We start from the raw sequence: 20162 nt of genomic DNA on the forward strand, positions 1-20162 counted from the left end.
GACGAGGCACACACGCCACCACTGCCTTCGAAAGGCGCAATGACAAGGTTCACCCAACAAATATATAATAGGTGGGGGGAAACAATATATGTATTTTCGGTTGGTATTTCAAATTATGCTGTGTTTATTCTAATGTTAAAATCAATTTGTATTCTCCACATACACAGCCACCTCTTAATAGTACATTTGAGAATTCTTTTTCCTGCTTCCCGGTCAGGACTGGGATTCAAAATCTGCCGTGGTTGATTAGCTTGCTGACTTTTAAAAACAAATTGTCCCTTTAAAAATAAATCCCTCTTTTGGGGGCAACTAACGTTCTAACTTAGACCTTGGGAAGCTGTGGAATTTTATTCCTGTGTTCAACATCCAACCAAACTGCTTCCCTTCAAGTACAACTGGAATTTGTAATATAATCATCAAATTTCTATCATGAAACATTTGCATCCATATTGAAGTGTCTACATTCAAGGGAAGGGGCCCAAATTCATTTAGAAAGTAACTAATCTGGGTTTGCTAAAAGTGTATATCAAGCTTCCTATTAGGCACTATAGGAGCACAGCAAGCGTTCCACAGAACAAAGTATTAGCAGAAGAAATAACAGAATTTTGAAGAGGGTATAAATTGAACCAGGTAGGACTATGCAGTCATCCCTTATTTCTAGTATAAAAATCACTCCCCAGCTGTCTTGAGATGCCATTTTAAATATGGAAAAGTTCATCTCGGTGGGAGGAAAAAAAGAAAAGACTTTACCACATCTCATGTTAATAATTTTTAATAGGAAAAATAATTTCTACTAGGTTACTATTCATTGGGAGAACACAATTTCCTCTTTAATATATTTTTTAAAATTTAAGGGGAATATAGATGAATTTCCCATTCCTAAGAGAAAACAAAAATCTCACCATTCTCATAGCCATTACATAGAATACAGACAACAGTGTTCAAATTTAGATTTTTCATCCTCTATAGAAAAATGTTTATTGTAGTGATTACAGTTTAAACAACAACAAAAACAAACCTCCTAGGATGTTGGGGACATTTTCACTGCTCATAGGATTTACAGCTGTTTAAACATTTTGAGCTTTTCATCTCAACTGCATGTGGTTCTACTCAGACCAAAATCACTGTCTTGTTCACCTGACTGCAGGACAAGCTCCATTTTCCTTCTTGGTACTGGCTAATGGCCCCTGAGCTAGAGTTCCCCTCTTTATTTTTCACCCAACAGTACAAGATATAAAGTTCCTGGAGCATTGGTCCACAATCTTAAAACAAAGAGACCAAGACAGAATCACTCCACCCGGCAGAGGAGTCGGTCCATTCACTTTATGATGAACTTGGGCAGGGATTTTGGGATGGAGAGCAAGAGCAATCAACTATCTGGGGGGAGGCCTGGGACTGTCAACTGGAGGGCATCACTCGGGTGGAGTGGGCCACTTGGGACAGCTCATCTTCCAGCCCAGTGCCCTGTGCTTTCCTCCTGGTCCAGATGTCATTGGATGCTCATTTTCTTGGCTTGGCACTAATCGTTATCGACCGTGTGTGATCCTCATGTTATGGAGGCAGTCCAGTTGGACTACAAGTGCTTTGTGAGTCTCTCATGAGCAGTCACAAGATGATAATTATAAAAAACTAACGCTACCCTGTAGAGTTACAGGGTCAGAGTGGTTTAAGCCATTAAAGTGTCCGTGTTTGAAAGGAAAACAGAATAGACCTGAATGCAGTTTGCATTTACATAAACTTGACATTTGTGGCACTATAGTGAGGATGGTGGGTGGCAGTTCTATTTTGCAGAAGAGGCAAAGTGACAGGAAAGAGGTGACCCAGCAAGTTACTGTCCCAATCCAACATGATGTCTACCGATTTCAGAGTGTCCTCCCTCAGGAGTCTGGAGCACTGAATGACCAGCATGGGATCATCTTGTGCCTGGATGGTGACTCTGAAGAAAGAGTGGATGTGGGCGGGAGGGAGATGAAGGAGCCAGGGATGACAGCAGGGTTGGGCTTACACACTGGCTGCCTGGAGTTCCTGGTGCCTGGCAACTACAGGAGAGATTTTCAGTCCCCTGAAATGTACCCACACCCTGGCCACCGTGAGGATAAGAATGTCCCACAAGGGAGCAGCTGGGGCAGGGAGGGGTGGATGAGGTCCTTAAACCACATCCCCTGTTGTATATAATGACACGCACCCTCAGGCCACCATCTGATGTCTTCTTTGTGGAATTTAGATGTGGCAGAAATGCCTGTAATAGCCTGACTCGGCTGTCACTACCGGGCTGGCCTACAGAGGACTTTGCCACTGGATAAGCCCTTAGTTTTTCAGCACAAGAGAGGCTTTCTTAAAAGAAAAAAAAGAGTCATGTTAGCAGGTGCCTTTCAAAAAGACACAGATATACACAATGGCAGGTGGACAAATCCCTCCCCCCACCCCTCACCCCCGCCAGGCAGAGGGAATCAAAGGCAACAGCAATGCATCAAGTACAGGCAAACACAAAGAATGGGATCGCTCTGATAGGACTAGTCCAGCTTCCAGAACTGGGGCCAATTCCTGCCCTAATCTCATTCAGCAAGAAGCAACAGAACATGGAGAGAGAGCAGACGGAAGACAGCTCAGACCCTGCGTGGAACTCAGCGTGGCATAAATAAATTAAATAAACAATAAATCACATAATCTCCCTGAATCCTGTGATGTGGCTGGAAAGGACCTTTTCTGATTTTAGGTGGGCACCTCACCAGATCTGTCAACCCTCTCTGCTTATATAAAACAGAGGGATTACTACTGTTATTCACTGAATGAAAAACAGCCCCAGCCATTTGTTCTGAAACCAGTCTCTTGTCTCCAGCAACACTGAGCACCTAACATGTGCCAGGCACTTTTCTCAGGGTACTGTATACATCCACTCATTCAGTCCTCAAAACTAGCCTGTAAGACGGTACTGTTACTTTACAGATTCAAAAACCGATGCACAGGGAGGTCAACTTACTTGCTCAAAGGTACACAGCAGTGAGCAAGTGGCACAGCCAGGATGTGAACCCAGGCCATCTGCATCCAATCCTGCGCTCCACCACTCTCATAAAGAGGCCTGAGGGCTCAGCCCTGTGTTGAAGGTTTCAGCCACTTGTCCTGCCTCCCTTCTCCTCCTCCCCTGAAGCCTGTGCCCATCTGCCTCGGTTTCACTCCTTACTAATGTGGGTTTATGGAGGTAACTGGGATGACAGATATTGTGTATCCCTGAGCCTCAACCTGTTCCCTATTCTCTCAGCATTTCTCCAGTTAAGGTTTGTGTTGTCCTGAGACAGAATGCTTGATTAATATCTAGGTTAAAAAATTCAGGGTGGCTACTCTACCAAAGCCAATATCCAGGGTTGACAGCATACGGTTATACATTTTGCAGAGATAGAAATCTAATATTCAAACAAAAATAATTCTGAGTCTCTGAAACACTTTTAAAAATGATCTGCAGAGGCAGACATAAATCACTGTGAAGGAAACTTTTTCTTCTAATAGGGTTAAAAACCCTAAGGAAAAAAAAAGTTGAGGAAATGACTTACTGATATGTAGGGAGGCAAAGGAAAGTGGGCCCTAGGGAGCCATATTACAGAATTACAGAAGCCTGGAGGCCCAGCTGGGAGGAGGCAGCTAGAAAATGAGGCCCCTGGAGCATACCCGAGCCTGTGATTTGTTCCTTCTTTTTCTTCTTCCATGGCTCATGACTCAGAAACACCTGAAAGAGGCAGTGAGAAGGACCCAGAAGCCTGGGCTGAGGCAGCTTGGAGTCTGGGCCTCCGAGGCAACATGGCCTGGCTCTACCTCTTTCTAGATGTATGACCTTGAGCAATTGGCTTGCCCTCTCTGAGCCAATTTCTTAATCTACAAAATGGTGGTAACAGTACCTAATGCATAGGTGGTTATGAAGATAAAATGAAAACATCCAAGTCAAGTGCTGAGCTCAGGAAATACAACAAAGTGATAGTTAATAGCAGCAGTAATAACAAATAGTAGGGGTGGAGAGGCCAACAATCCTCTTTATGTCCTAGATCATGATGCTTAGAGACCAGCCCCATCCTAGACTGAGAACCCTTTGCAGAATGACACAGCAGCCCATCTGGGCAGTGGGAAGCCGTTCTCACCGACTTCACACATTCCAAGAAAAGCTTGGGTTCATTAATGATTTAAGGTTACAGTATTAGAAACAAGAGCCCCACATGGGAAGGACGATGGTTTTCTGTAACCCTGAATGTGGGCTTGAGTGCTCCATCAGCCAGTAGGAGGAATGGAGAGCCCACACCCGGGCATTCCCAATCCAAATGATATCCCTAGAGCCTGAGCCAGCTGCAGGGTGTGATCCTCAACTGAAGGGGACCCCAGACTCTGACCATCCTCTGCATGCCTTCTGGTGCCTTGGAACACAGCAGGGACTGCAGACCAAGGAGTCTGGAAGAAGTGACCTGAGGTGGTGGAGCAGGGCAGGGTTGAGGGGTAGATGGGACCACATGAACGAAGGCTCCTGCTGCAGGTTGCACTCTCTCCAAAACCACACCAGGTCTCTCTGAAGACAATTTCTTCAGGCCAAGGTGTCTGTGTGAGAAGTTCAGAGAGTGTTTGTGGGAAGTCCTCCCAGGTTGATGCAGCATTCATGCCAACAGCCAGGGTTACAAAAACCCAGGGTCCTTCCCATGTGGGGCTGCCATTTCCAATACCGTAAAACCTTAAATCATTAACGAACCCAGGCTTCTCTTGGATTTGCATGAGTCGGTGAGAATGGCTCCCCACCGCCCGCATGGACTGCTGTGTCACTCTGTAAAGGGATCTCAGGCTGGGCTGGGCCGGACTACCACCATGAGACAGCTTCCTCGCCTCCCCCGACCCTGCCACCCACGGACTCAACCACAGAGGCTCTGCCAGCCAGAGCAACCCTGCAGGCCCTGTCAGCTCCACCACCCACTCAGCACACTTGGACCGAACCCCAGGCTGCTGGGCCGGGCCCTGTGCGGCCTGGGGACAATGAATCCACTCAGTGTGCTTCAAATCGAATGAGCAAACACCCTTCTTAAAGCAATGCTGCCTGACCATTCTCAAGTACAGTACCTCCTATAAATAAAGACATAATGGTGCTAATGTGGACGACGGGGCCATTCTTGCACATGAAAGGCCTTCTCTGTGTGGGCCTGTTGTGAATTGTCCTTTTTCAGTAGCCTAATTGTCAGCCCAGAAACTGAGAGCAAAGCGGAGAAGAGTTGTTCTTCCGGGAGGTGCCGGCCATGTTTGTGAGGAGGTGCTCACAGGGGGGCCACCAAGAGTCACCCACCTCCTGTCAGGCTTTGGGGCCCACGGGGCTGCCAAGAAACAGGGCCTGGGAAGGCGGTTTGTTCAGTCCAGGACCCGGTGTGCTCCTGGCACTGCAAGGGGCTGCGGCAGCCCCTGGGGAAGGGAGACCGGCCATGCTCTTCCTCCCAAAGCTGCCAAAGGGTCTCTTGGCCGACGGACAAGTTTGGACAAGCTATTGCTCATCCTCATGGTCACAGTCCACTGGGGCTTTGCTGTTGTTTCCCTATGGGATTAGTTCTCCCTTCTCACTCGAGGCTGACGGATGATGGGAAAGCCTGTCGGTGTGCCAGCCCTGCAGGGATGAGCCTCAGCAGTCCCCACACCTGACTTCAGGACCTGCAGCACAGGCTGCCAATGAAAGCCATGGAGGAGCCATGCCCCGGCCCAGCCAGCCTGGAGTGTGTGTGTAGGGGCACCAAGCAAAGAAAGTTCCCAGACAGAGGCAGGATGAGGATGGCAGCTGAAGGCAGCCCAGCTGGGGACTGCAGCGCTGAGGATAGAGTTGAAGAGTCTGTGCAAGGCAAGGCAGGCCCAAGCACTGGCACTCTGGTCTCTGCCTGCCTTCTCTCCATTTCTACCCCACACTAAAATGCTTGACATTCTTGCAGTTCCTTGAATAAGCCCTGCCTTCGCACCCTCCCTCAGACCTCTGCACACATCCACATAGGGGTCTCTCAGCCTCTAATGCCTTCCTCCTCCTCCGTCACCAAGATCGAGCTTTGGAAGCTGCTCCATCCTGGCCCTCAGCACTCTGGGTCAACTTCCTCAAAGGCTCCTCTGCCAACTGGCGCCCACCCTTTCTCCCCAAGGAAACAGGAGAGCAAAGGCCATGGCCTCTGTCTCCCCATACTTGTCTAGAGCAGGGGCCTGGTCCTCCCATATTCCCTGAGGGATCTCCTGGGAAGTGGGGGATGGCTTTGAGGGTGTGGTTTAGCTGTTAGAGGCCACCCTCAAAGCAGCAGCCCAAGAATGGGGCTCACAAGGTACAGCCAGGACGGCTGAAACTGGAGACACTAGACTAGCTGGATTGCGCTTCATGAGGCGTCCAGGCAGGTTGGCTGCGCTGGAGACGGCAGAGATGGGGAGACGATGGGCGATAGTTACTGGCATCCTTTCCCCCTCCAGTACAGATACTTACCAGCCGTGTCTCAAAGTTATCATTCCCCCATAGAAGAAGGAAGTGGAGGAGGAAATTGTTTTCCAAAAGTATCACCAAAGCACTGGGAGGCTGCTATGAGAATGCAGGTGTGGGTGAGGGAGGGAAGAGGTGACAGCAGGAAGGACAGAGCTCACCGGGGAGGACAATGCATGTGTGCATGTGTGTGCATGTGCACGTGTGTGGGTATTGGGCAGGGCCAGTGAGAGGAGCAGCAGAAGTAGGCTGGGGGCCCGAGAGGAAGGCTCCACCCACTCACACTCAGAAAATCCAAAGGCCTCTGGCACTGTCCAGGGCATCTGGTCAGGAGCACCCAAAAAACATGCCACAGGCGGCCTCTGCGAGAGCATGTGGTGCCCAGAGAACCTGTGCAAAGGCCTGCACAGGGGAGGGGCCGACTGTGATTCCGGCCTGCAGGGGAATTGGAGTGGGAGCTGTCCCTGTGAGCACGCGCACATGAGCCAGGAAAGATGAGAAAAGAGGGCCAAAGACTAGAGGTGCAGAAGGTGGGGACGCCTGGGGAATGAGAGGTTTGGCCAAAGCCATTAGAGGAAGCTTGTAGGGTGACCTATAAACCAGAACTGAAGGGAGAGACAGATCAGCAAACCACAGGAGGAAGGCAGATGGGCAGTCAGACCACACGGTCGGTGAAGCCCAGGATACAGGGCGCAGAGGGGCCAGCGAGCAGGCCCAGTGTGGCAGGACGACGTGGAGGCTGGGAAGGCAGGTGTGGGCAGGTGGGGGAGATGTGCACTGCCCTGTCTTCGCGAAGAAGCCCTCCCACGTTTTCAGTGGCACACGTTCTGTGAGCCAACCTATGCTTCAGCAGCTTGGGAAGGATGACTGGACAAAGACACAATCTGAGGAGGCAGAAGCCAACTGAGAGCATTGTGAAACAGCCCATGTATGAGACGGTGCAGGCCTGAATGAGGCCAGCATCAGAGTGACCAGAGAAGCCAGGCATTGCAGGGGACCACGGGGGTGGAGGTGGCAGGACTCAGGACCAAACTGGACTGTGGGAGGAAGAACAGCAGAGGAACACTGAGATTTGTACCCCAACTAGCAGGGAGAAGCATGGCAGGGGGAATGACTCAGGTTCACCCGTGCTGACGGAAATGCCCAGTGGGAACTGCAGAGCTGGATCTGGAGGGGTCACTGCTGGACACAGGCCTCAGGGTCATTTGCCCAGGGGGCAGAGCAGAAGTGGTGAGGCTGCAAAGGAGGCAAGGAAGAAGCATAGGACCAGCTAGGGACTGAAACAGCACCATGCCAGGAGGGCCTGATGCATAGCAGTTACACGGCAAATGCGTACAAGTGAGGAGGGTGGGGCAGTGGACATCCCAGCCTAACGCTCATTGCATACCCTAAAACCCCTCTGTCGATACAGCCGGATGCAGGCTGCATCAGAAGTACCTGGCGGGGCGGGGCATGGTGGCTCATACCTGTAATCCCAACACTTTGGGAGGCCAAGGAGGGAGGATCACTTGAGCCCAGAAGTTCGAGACCAGCCTGGGCAACATAGTGGGTCCCCATTTCTATAAAATATTAAAAAATCAGCCAGGCATGTTGACACATGCCTGTAGTCCCAGCTACTTGGGAGGGTGAGGGAGGGTCGCCTGAGCCTGGGAGGTCAAGGCTACAGTGATCTGTGATCGCACAACTATATTGCAGCCCAGGTGACAGGGCGAGACCCTGTCTCAAAAAACAAGAAACAAAAAAAATCAAAGAAAAATGATACCTAGGGGACTTCAACATCCACCAGTGTTTAGGTCCTTCCCTGAGACTGAGTCAGTCTGGGGTGGTACCCTGACATCAGCATGCTGGAAAAGCCCAAAGATCATCATAACCATAAAGACAGATTTCAGAGGACTGAGAGAAATGTTAATGTTTTAATTCTACAAATGGAGGTAGGGACAGGAATTTGTTTAATAATACTTTTTTTTTTTTTTCCTAAAGTATCTCCTGGGTGATTCTGACGCATGACTAGTTTGGAGGATCCTGGTTCTAGGGGGAAAATGGTGGGGCGTAGGCTGTGGGCCTCTGGAGGACAGTGACCTGCCTTACCCCCCTCAGTCTCCTAGTTCAGTGTCTGTCTCTCCCCACACAGGTCTCAGGCTCCTGTGTGCGTCAAGTAGCATGGGGTCACCCTGGGCAGGAAAAGGGAATGGTCACAGCTGCAAAGCATCCTTCACTGTCTTCTCCTCCCCACACACCCATTTTTAAGGTCCTACAATGGTGCGAGCAGAAAAAATGCTCCCCCATGAGTAAGTCCACTCACCTGGGGACTCTTGTGTTCCTCAACGGGCTCTGAAAGCTTCCTGGTCAGTTTGAAGTTAGAAGACTCACTATAATTTATGAGGAAAGATTTACCTAGTTTGAGTGAGAGATCTATGTCTGTGGGTAAATGAATTGTCACAACTTCTTAACTGGTCTTGCTCGACTGAGGTTAGTAGTACTTGCTTTTTAAACACACTCAAGATAAATTTCTTTCAAACACAGGGGTCAAAATGCAAGTCAGATGGCAAAGTTTTACTGTGTGCAACACCAAGGTACGTGGTGACAAAGAGAAGATAAAACAGTAGTGGGTACTTCTCTGGAAGGGCGAATCCAGACTTTTGTCTCTAAACCCCTTCTCCCAAAGCCAGAACTCTACAAGCACTTTGGATGTGCCCTCAAAGCCAGACAAACTAGTCAAGACCTGGAGAGGCTCTGGGACAACTGAGACTGTCCAACTGGGGACTGAGTCTGAGAGCAGCAACAATTGTGCTTGCACAATTGCACTGTGTCCAGACTAGGAGGATTCAATTCTATTTTAAAATGTGGCTGGGCATGGTGGCTCATGCCTGTAATCCCAGTGCTTTGGGAGGCCGAGGCGGGTGGATCACGAGGTCAAGAGATCGAGACCATCCTGGCCAACACGGTAAAACCCCGTCTCTACTAAAAATACAAAAATTAGCCGGGTGTGGTGGCGTGCACCTGTAGTTCCAGCTACTCAGGAGGCTGAGGCAAGAGAATCGCTTGAACCCAGGAGGCGGAGGTTGCAGCGAGCTGAGATCGTGCCATTGCACTCCAGCCTGGGTGACAGGGCAAGACTCCGTCTCAAAAAAAAAAAAATGTAAATGCAAAAATCCAACAAGAACCACCATGATTTGCAGGGCAGCTGTGCAGTGCCCACCAGGTAGAGAGCACACCATGGTCAGCACTGACCAGTCTCCAGTTTCTGGAGTATGTGCTGCCATGGCTTACACAGTCCACAAAGAGGACTTCACAGCAAAGTGACTCATTTTCATGATTTTCTAAGGCTACCCTATCCAACACAGTAGAGCCACTGGATATGCATGACTTTTTAAGTTTAAATTTTAATTAAAATTAAATAAGATAAAGAAATTCAGTTTCTCAGTCACACTGGCCACATGTCAAGTGCTCAGCAGCTAAAAATGGCTAGTGGCACTCATTGGAGAGAAGAGATATAGAATGTTTTCTTCACTGCAGAAGGTAAAGAAAATTCCATTGTGCAAAAAACTCCACTGGACAATGCTGTTCAAGATACAGGCTCTATAAGGAACCTTGTCAGCCTCATGTTTAGATCTAGAAAAATTAAGAATATTTAGTAATTGTGGCCACCATTAGTGGCATCCCTGGACTATTACCAAAAAAAAAAAAAGAAAAGAAAAGAAGTGAAGAAGGAGGAGGAGGAGGAGGAGGAAGAAAGAGGAGGAAGAGGAAGAAGAAAAAGACAAAAAAAAACAGACAGAAAGAAAGAAGAAAAGAAAGAAAAAGAAAGAAAAAAGAAAGAAAAAAGAAAGGAGCTGCTTGAATATAACAGATTTTCCTGCATTTACTAATATCTCCAAAGAAAAAGAAACAGCAGCCCAACATCCCAGCTCTATAAATACTGGGCTAAGGAACATCTCCCTAAGGGGTTTAATGAAGGCTAGAGCCTTCATGATGTAGCTAGAGCTTCTGCTGAGCTTAAACTTCATGCTCCCAAAAATTATTTCCAGGGGTTATATTAGAGTGAGAGAGTCTGACAATATGGCTCTGTAGTAGGTTTCATATTTTTAAGGCTTATTTTGAATTCTGCAATCTTTTGTTTTTAATAAGAGAGAAATGATTTTGAAGAACTTGTGAAAAAGCACAAGTGTCTGCAGTGGTATAACAAGAGCATATCAACAAAACGGTAATTATGAAGAGAGTGTAGCTACCTTAATGGAAAATAACACTGGCTATTCAAATCCTCAGGGACAGAATTCATAGCATGGGCACTCCCTCTGCTTGGATGAAACAAAATCAGGTCCATCAGACACTGGGTTTGCATGTCCAGTTGTCACATGTCAGTGTGACCAAAGCACAATCTGAAGGGGGCCAGAACCACAGCAAGGTGGAGAAAGAAATTGAACTGGAAAGTAGGATCAACTGTTTCCACTGGATTTTCTGATTTTTAAAAATTAGAATTTCACTCCTTCAAATGTACTCACATGCACACCCCAAAACCAAAACCAACAAAAAACTACCACCCATTACTTTTCCACCAAATTCCTACACAATCATGGCGGATCTGCCTATCATTAAGAAAATAACTTTTGCCACAGCATGTATGTCAGACAAAAACTAAGCAGGGGAAATAGTCAAGCCTGTCTTCTTTAATGTCATAGGGCATGAGATCAAATCTAAGTATTGGTTTTCTAGTGAAACAAGAATGGTTTAGGCTCATTTGAAATGGCATATACATTTAAGTACAATTAAATATAACATTACAATATACTTGGAATAAGTATGTTATACTTATATATGTATATGCGTAATATGCATATTAATATAATCAATAAACATAATCTAATAAGTTACCTGGCTGGCCATGACCCCTAAGTTATTCTCCTCTTTTAGAGGATATACATTCTTAAAAGGCACATGGAGGTGCACTAAAGGTTTTTTCTGAGTTATAATATTTCCCTTAGTGAAACTAACTTAATATAACAGGGCGTAAGCAAATCATCTTGTTGATTTTGTCTTAGCAAGCAATTAAACCTGAATATAAACTTTATATTAAATATAAATCTAAACTATTAAAAGTAATATATACCAAATTACTACTTTGCTAATAACTGAATTAGTTCATTGCAATTTTTCTTTACCCAGATGTTTTTCATTAAAGTGAAAAACAACACAATTTTTTAAAAGCCTATTATCCTTAATCCGTGGCATCGCCTAGTTCTTATTTAAATCACTGTTGGAAGAAAAAGTAGTTCCACTGCTGTGCTTGTATTAAATGAACATAACTTTAAATACGCCGCATCTAGTGGAAGAGAGCTCTGACTCTTTGGTTTCTGAAAATGACAGCAGTTGCAAAAAACCCAAAAATACAGGAGTTTCGGTCATTTCCTAGTCTTGCTTTGGCATATATAAAAATCAAACCCTAGGAATTATTTAATATAATGTCCATTTCTGTGAAATAGCTATAAAATTCAACTCTATTTTCCAAATTTATGCTTAGTATTTTTTAAGTGATTTACAAGTCTTACCAAGAACCTGGCGAGTATATGGATGTTGTTTTTAATTCTACTGATAAGATATATATAAAAGATATGTACTTTAACTTGTTCTATTTGTCTTTAAATATTCTCACTGTAAGGGCTGGATATAGTGGCTCATGCCTGTAATCCCAGCCAAGGCGAGTGGATCGCCTTAGGCCAGGAGTTCAAGGCCAGAAGTTCGAGCCCAGCCTGATCAACATGGCAAAACCCCATCTCTACTAAAAATACAAAAATTAGCTGGCCTGGTGGCACATGCCTGTAGTCCCAGCTACTCAGGAGGCTGAGGCACGAGAATTGCTTGAACCCAGGAGGCGGAGGTTGCAGTGAGCCAAGATCACACCGCTGAACTCCAGCCGGGGCGACAGAACGAGACTCTGTCTCCAGGAAAAAAAAAAATTCTCACTGTAAGATGTTAAGGACTGGTGAGAAGGCAATCTATTAAAACTGAGTATTTATATTACCAAGCTGGATATGGTATTTCCAAAAGATGTTAATATCTTTTCAACAGAAAATAGTTCATGTAACTTCTTAGTTCGTATTATTCTTTCTCCTTTCAGTTAATCAAAATAAATTAGTAAAACTATTCAAAATTTAAGACAACAGCAAGGCCTATAAATGCAGTTTTCAGATTCAAATTTCTCTGGAAATTTTTTTCTTTCCAATTTTCTTTTCCCTGGGATTTAATCTTTCCCATTTATTGGTGACATCCAGTAAGTCCCAGTTTTAACATTTGCAGACATACATTTCTCTGTAGGTTAAAATTAATGAAGCATATTCAAACAGCTAATTCCTGAGTTTAAAGTTCTTGTATCACCTAGCTTCTGCTTAAATCTCAAAAGCATAATTTCCCAAGCTTAAGCTATCAAATTTGATTGCCTCTTCGTGCAAAAAGCCACATACTACAAATAGTTTCTAATTGGTACAGAACTATTGGTACGTATATAAGGAAATATATGGATATAAGATTTTACTTCTAGAAGATATTACTAAAATACGTAGCACTCGTGTAATTACATATTGTTAAACCTCTGCAACTGGTTAGTTCTCAGATAATCCCATTTCTCAGCATATTTACATTCTCTCTTACTGCTAATCAAAAACCTTAAAAAGCAAATTGGAAGCATTTTAGTAAAATAGATGAAAACGGCAAAAAATCTTGCTATGGAAAAACAGTATGTATGATCAGGGCTTGATGTCATGTCTTTTATATCTTAATAATGTCACTTGTCCTATTTTGCATACTCTCTGTGGTAAGCAGATTCCTCTGGCTATCATATTTGACCTGAGGCTAAAAAAGTGAAAACTCTAACATAAAACACTTTTTAAAATCTTGAGATATTGCACAAGGACTGAAGGAGACGTTTGTCCAGGGTACGATTATTATTAATTTTTTTCACTATAAAAAAAAGAAAATTAGAACCCTGTTAGCAAAGAGCCAGTTGATTTCATTCATTTACAGGAGATGAATTCCTGATGAAAGGTGAGTTGCACCCCACCTAGCAGACTGGAAAAACATGATGTACCCCACACTGTACTGGCATGAAGCAGGGTTATAGCTAATATGATAGATACCCCCATGTTTCCAAACAATCAGCCACAACGAAGTCAGCTATCAAGTCAGCTGTATAAAGTAACCCAAAATATCACTTTCCCAGACATATCTACCATCATAATGACTGCTCTATCAGGAAAATTGATTTTAAAGAATTACATATAAAACTTTAAAAGAGAAATTCCTTATCATTCAATGGGAAACTTAAAAAAAGAAAAAAAGATTTGGCTTTCCTAACGCATGGCTACTCCTCTGCTCAGTTGTTCTTAAAAATAATTTATGTAAAGCAGACTTTCCTCTAAATATACTGTGCTCTCCCATATACACACTGAAAATGATATTTGCATACAGTGAGTGTATGCACTGATACACACATGGTAAAAATTTAAAAAATATGGACTGCATAAATCAGTAGCTGATTTTAAATACACACCAACTTAAACAGATTTGTTTGCAATTTCTGAATTTCTCAGGTAGAAAAGATCTTTCCTGCTGGCTGCAGTTCTAGAAGATGCTTATACTGTATAGAGTGTACAAAAATGCTTCCCAAATAAACAAAAAATGTTTCCAGGATCTTGGTATTCTAACCTTGCCTTTGCTACTAAACACCTACCAGATGAATATGACGGAGACGAGCAAAATCAGTCTGTCATGCTACAGTAAACATGGTATTTTGTGTGCTGCCCAAGACTTTTTTTTCTCATGAATATAAGTCACCTGCCATTTATTATGAATTTTTCCCCGATTGACACCCCATTATGTATATTCAGTCAAGCTCAAATGAGATTTCAAGTGATCAATATACTATTTGCGCTGAAAGTCTATCAGCAGCTCTAGCAATAAACTCTGCAGAGAAGCAAAAATGGAAGTGATATTTAGTGAACCGAATTACATGAAAATCTATGTTTTCGGAAAGGGAGCACAGACAGGAAGGCAGAAAAACAAGGGATAAGAGAAGGTAGGAGATATTTTTCCTAATAAAAATCAGCTTTCTATAGCCTGACCACTGATGAAATCTATTGGATGCCTAAGAAGTTCTCAAAAATATCTGAAATCACATGTTGAGATTTCTAAAGAGGTAGGGAGGGGTCCAAATCAGCACTAGGTTCCTTTCAGAGACTGAGAGTTCACTCTGTAAACAGCCATACTTGGAAGTACTTGATATCCTTGAAATGGAAAAGGTGGATCCAGCCCTGGGAAATCTGTAAAATCCCTCACCATTAAAACTCTGTGTGAAACAGCAATGGCTTCCCGTACACTTTAACACTTTCCATTTTATAATTTATGTGTACCAGATCCTAACAGCATAAACGTCGTCAGCTGGGTTATAGCATTTTGATTAATGTACATTCGGTAAGAAAGGTAGCTTGACAGTAGCCACAGGATTTCATCTGGCCACCTCCCACCCCAAAAACAAAAAAAAATAAAACAAAACAAAAACCTCTGTTTCTGGGCCTGGATGTTTCTACATATCAGAAGCCATCTGCTTGAACCAAGAGAAGATTAGAACAGGCAGAGCCACACAGAAACGTATGACATCTGGGGAAGTGTCAATTCAGCATTACCCAAGCACCAAAGTTTCGTATTCTATTACCATGAAAATAACATGGGGGCAGTGGGGGTGCGCAGGAATCAATGGCTGTGATTGCAGTCATATAAAGTTACACTGCTGGGTAGTGAATAAACGTTCATCTAGGTTAGGCTCCCCCCAGCCCCTACTCAAGGGTGTAGCACTTCCTTCTAGATTCTTATTTATGAAGCTAGAGTCCTTAGGCAGAAGGAATGAAAAATAGGAGGAACTGCTCTGCACAGATGTTCAGAATTACTAATATTTAATTATTTAGTTTACTGAACTTACATTTTGAACCACTCTCAGGCAGAAGAGTCACTATCCATTGTGATCAAAAGAACACCTGTAAGACCAAAATGTTTAGATCATTAGCAATTGGGATAGTTTCCAAATTCCATGAGAAGCAAAGAGGATACATAGTAATTTGAACAAGGGAGAGATGCATCTTGAGCTACATCTGAACGAAAACTATTTCTCATGATATTTTTAGTTCTAAAATCCAGAGCTGAAATACTTTTAAATTAGCAACCTAAACGATGACACACTGAAAAAAAAATGTACTTTATCTACTTATAAGAACTATTCATTCACTGTTTTTTCTTGATGGTCCTACCTACTAAGATACCTAAGCACAACAGATTCAGAGCCCACTTCTACCAAGAAAGAAACAAATAAAAACCCTCCCCACTACCCAAGTTAAGTCTCCTCAAAATGAAGAGTTTAACAGTTTTAAATAGCAATTCCAGCTTGTGTAGGATGCATGTGTATGTGGCACAATGCGCACACCAAAGCACATTTCTTGAATTTTGCAGAGATGCATGTACAAGCGTTTAATGTCACGTAATTTTAAAGGAGCAGCAATTTCCAAATGGTTTTTCTAAAGGATACGCTCTATTGCCTCAATCCAACACTCACACACCCAAAAATATCATTAATTTTTAAATACTTAACGCCAAAGATATTACTAACTCTACAATTCCCTGTAATAAGCGGATGAGCAAACAATTTTCTTCAAATTCCTCGCAACTCATAACCTGACATCCTCAAATGGAAAAAGAGAGATTCTTGGAGGCCAACTCTACAAGAAATCAGACATCAGTTGCCCCTTTCCATGCTACAAGGCTCTGCAGTGTCCCAAAAAGGCTTAGTGTACATTTGTGGTAAAACATGAGACTTGTTGCCATTTGTGGGCTAAAGCAGCCCAGGTGTTTATTCAGCCAGCACATTTACTTCGCTGGGAGGTGGGTGTTCTGGAATGCTCGTCACACAATGATGTATGCATATTTACCGTGGAACTCAAGGAGGTACTGTTCTGGAACCTTCTCATACTGCAATTAACTGTGCAAGTGGGTAGAGCTAATTTCCACAGAATAATCACTGCATATCTTAGGAAAAGACCCTCTTTGAAAGCAGGCTGCTAGGGTGCCGGCATCTGAGCAAAGCACCAGAGACGTCCGACCAATTTGATTCTTGAAGCCGCCGCTGAAATCTATTTTGATTTTAGAATGACCCGCAATCACAGACAATTTACCTGATTGTGTGTTCCTGGTGACTCTTAAAGCCTTCTAGGTGCTAGGATTTGTAGGTGTAGTTTGTGGATTTAAAAGAGGGGAAAGATAATATAAGAAAAAAAAAACAGGAAAAAAGCAGAAGGTAGTTTCAGCAGCTTAAGATTATGAGTTCAGAACAGAACCTGCGATTTTCACCTAGAGTATCACGTTAGACTGGAAGAACTGTTGAGATACTGCTAACTGGTCACGACATTCAGGTCTGAAAATGCATTAATTCACTCTAGCCATCAAGGGAAAACGTATCATTTTCTCTTCTGTAAATGATATATTTACCTTAAAAAATGGAAGGTAACCAAGTAGGGATCCTTTTGAAAATTTTGTCTTAAAAAAAGGAAAGAAAAAAAGTCTTTGTATCTCTTTTCTTCTTGGTCAGACCCGCTATCTGCAGTAGACGATGCGGATAAGCATAACTATAATAATGAACTGTAAATTTATAATGCCTCTTGCTTCAGAGCAGCTCAAAACATTTTCTTTCTCATAGATTTGAAACAAGATTTGAAATCTCCTTGTCTTGTTGTAGAAATGGCCTTCCTCTAATCTGATGTGAAATGACTGGGTTCTGTTTGAAGGACCAAGCACTAAAAGGTAAGCTCATTCATCTGTTTCTTGCTCCAATTATGCATCTCTGTTACAAACTGAGATGTCAGGTGCTGGTCTACCGGACAAGCTGATTTATTCCATGCACTGCCTAAAAAGGAGCCCCCCTCTTTCTAAAAAACTTAGTTTTATAAAAAAAATTTATTAAGAATATCAAAGCAAAAATAACTCTTTTTGGCTTCACTGTATGCTTTAATATGTGTCCTTCCAATCAATCATGCCTTTTAGCCCTAGGATCTTAAAATTTGGAAGCTCTCGATCTGTATCCCTTTTCTATCAAAATCAACCTCTCAAAGTTAAATGGACATTTTAACAAGCTGACAGGTGAAAAGAAATAACACTGTGCTTTTCAAGACCTGCCTATGGATTAAAGCCTACCCTCCAAAATTGTTAGTAATTATTTAAATAAAGGTAATGCACAAGCCTAGAAGCTGCCTCTCCCTGCACCACTGCAATTGTCGAATTCCTTTCCTGGTCTTTCATGCAGATGCTCAGAAACAGGGTGGGGCTCCCTGGTCTTGCATGCAATGTTAAGGGAGTCTGTGCTGTAAAGAAAACTCAATTAATCGTTCATATTCCAGTTTTTCAGTATCCTTCAAAAATACCTTTGAAATAATCATGTTGCTAAAAGTCCCACTGTTTCTCATGTTAAGATTCAGATTAAAACCTTTGTGTCAAACCAAATATGCTTTGCACAAGCATGGATGACAGGTATTGAAATAAAGGTGACAAGTCAAGGAATCAGGGAGAAACCTCCTGGAAGAAGAGATGTGAGAAAGAGAGACTAGCTTCTCTATTATGGATGTCTCCGATGATGCTTTTTCAAAAATCGTTTTTTTTTTTTTTTTTTTAACAAGTACAGTTCTTTAGAGTCTACAAGTAAAATCCAATCTTGCTAAGCCATGCTTGTTTGTTCCCTTATGAGTCAGCAGGCCACTGAGCATTTCAGACAGTGCAGCCAAGAGTAAATGGGCAAAGGCTGTCGCTGGACACACCCGTTTTACTAATCCTGACTCTGATTTTTTTAAAAAATTCATCTTTATGTTACATGGTGTCTGACCTCAGAACTTGCATCAAAAACTGCACCTCCACCAAGGACTCAGGTTCCAGTGTGGAAGGACTACCCTCCAGCCCCTTCACTGAGTGCAATCAGATTAGGGCTTATGTCTTCCTCAATGGGCAACTCCTGTTTCATTTTCTCTCCAGTCTGCATGTTATCAGCTTGACATTCCCTTCAGTGGCATATGACAAATCAAATTGATCAAATTGGCCATCACTGCATTCATCAGAGGAGGATTTTTTTATTTCCCAGGACTGATACCCCCATTCCCTTTACAATCATGAACACACTAAAAATAAATATATAAATAAAATAAAAATAAAAATTCCATGTCTTGGGTTTTTTTTCTGGGGTTTTGTTTTGAGGGTAGTGAAAGTGGTAAGAAGTAATGAATGGATACAACTAATCATAAAGAAAGAAAAGCAACCGATAGTCATAAAGCCAAGGGCACAGTCTTAAAATATGATTTTAAATACCTAGTGCCTACATCTTAAATTTAAGGCATTGGTCCAAAAATGCAGATATTATTAGCTTTGGAAAACTTTACCAAAACATTAAGTAAATTATTTTCCTAATCTTTTTGCATGATTCAGCACTTTTAATACTAATTTTTGTCAAGAAGTTATAAGGTAAAAGGAATCTTTTCTGGGTGCCTTAAAACCTCACACACTCTGTACTGAACCATCTACACTCCTGCTACTACAGGGTCATATCAGAAATACTGGGGGTCACTGGTTTGCTGCCATAACACCTGGTGACCCCCTCAGAGCCGCTCGATTTCACTCTCCGGAATCTAAGTGGCTCTTGGGGACAGAATGACCCGTCGCAGAGGCTTCTCCCCATCTCGAGCTGACCCTTACCCAGGAGCCAAACACATATCCATGCACACTCGACTGCACCTGTCTCACCCCATCAGCAGCAGCTACAAGCTCCCACCTGATGTGTCTTTTCAACCTTTGTCAAGTATCTCAAGGCAAGAATGTACTGAAGCCCTTCCCCCAAATCGAAGCTTTGGTCCGAGCCCCCAACCCGCGGGAGCATCAAGAGGAGGCCAAGGAGACAGACACCTCGGACTCTCTCTGCAAACTTGACCTGCGCATCGCACGGATTCGCGTTCGCATCCGAGGACCCCACACGTCCCCCGCACTGTCCCCACAGCATCCCACGCCCGCGGTGCACGCTCACCTGCCGGTAGACGAGCCACACGCCTCGGCGGTCCAGACTTCGTGGCGACCTCCGTGGGCAAGCCTACGCGCTAGGTGCCCGGCGCGCCCTCAGGAGTGGCTGGGACCGCGGGCTGGCGCCGGGCAGGGCGGTGGGACGCCTGGAGCCGGCGGGAGGAGCACGCCCAGGCGGGTCCGCGCCGAGCCCGAGCGAGCGGGCGAGCCGGGCGGGAGGGGCCATTTGTAACCGAGCAGACGCTACCACCGCCCCTTACTCGCGGGGGGCGGGGGCGGGCGGTCAGGTGACGGCGGCCCACCCTCCGCCGCCGAGCCGGGTGGTTCCTGCCCGGGAGGAGCCCCCTGGCGCGCTCTGATTGGAACTCCCGCCGCAGTGGCGGGGGAGGGGGGACACGTGACCGCCCGGCCAGGCGGCCCGGCGCGCCCCATTCGCGATGGGCACCCCATCTTCCTCCTGGAAAAGCCGGGGGACACAGAGAAGGCGGAGGAGCACGCGGGGTGCAGGAGAGCCTTCCAGCCCCTTTAGCCGCAGTGCTGGTGATTCCGGCCGCTGAACCCGGAGGCTCCCACGCGGCCGGCCGGCCTTGACTGTCCTCCCGCCCTGCCCTTGGCCGCA

The 20162-nt window shown here is 44.6% G+C and overlaps 1 long non-coding RNA gene across 1 annotated transcript in view; it reads right to left on the bottom strand.

The window, feature by feature from the left end:
- LOC115834803 overlaps nt 1-19722 on the bottom strand; it is a 112182-nt gene extending 92460 nt beyond the window's left edge. The window contains exons 1-2 of the long non-coding RNA XR_004029772.1: nt 19551-19722; nt 15426-15480 (exon numbers count right to left, since the gene is read on the bottom strand). This is a non-coding gene — a long non-coding RNA (uncharacterized LOC115834803). The remainder of the gene's footprint in view (nt 1-15425; nt 15481-19550) is intronic.
- Nucleotides 19723-20162: the final 440 nt, after the last annotated feature.

The sequence above is a fragment of the Nomascus leucogenys genome, chromosome 4 (genome assembly GCF_006542625.1).
Source record: "Nomascus leucogenys isolate Asia chromosome 4, Asia_NLE_v1, whole genome shotgun sequence".
In the NCBI taxonomy this organism is placed as follows: domain Eukaryota; kingdom Metazoa; phylum Chordata; class Mammalia; order Primates; family Hylobatidae; genus Nomascus; species Nomascus leucogenys.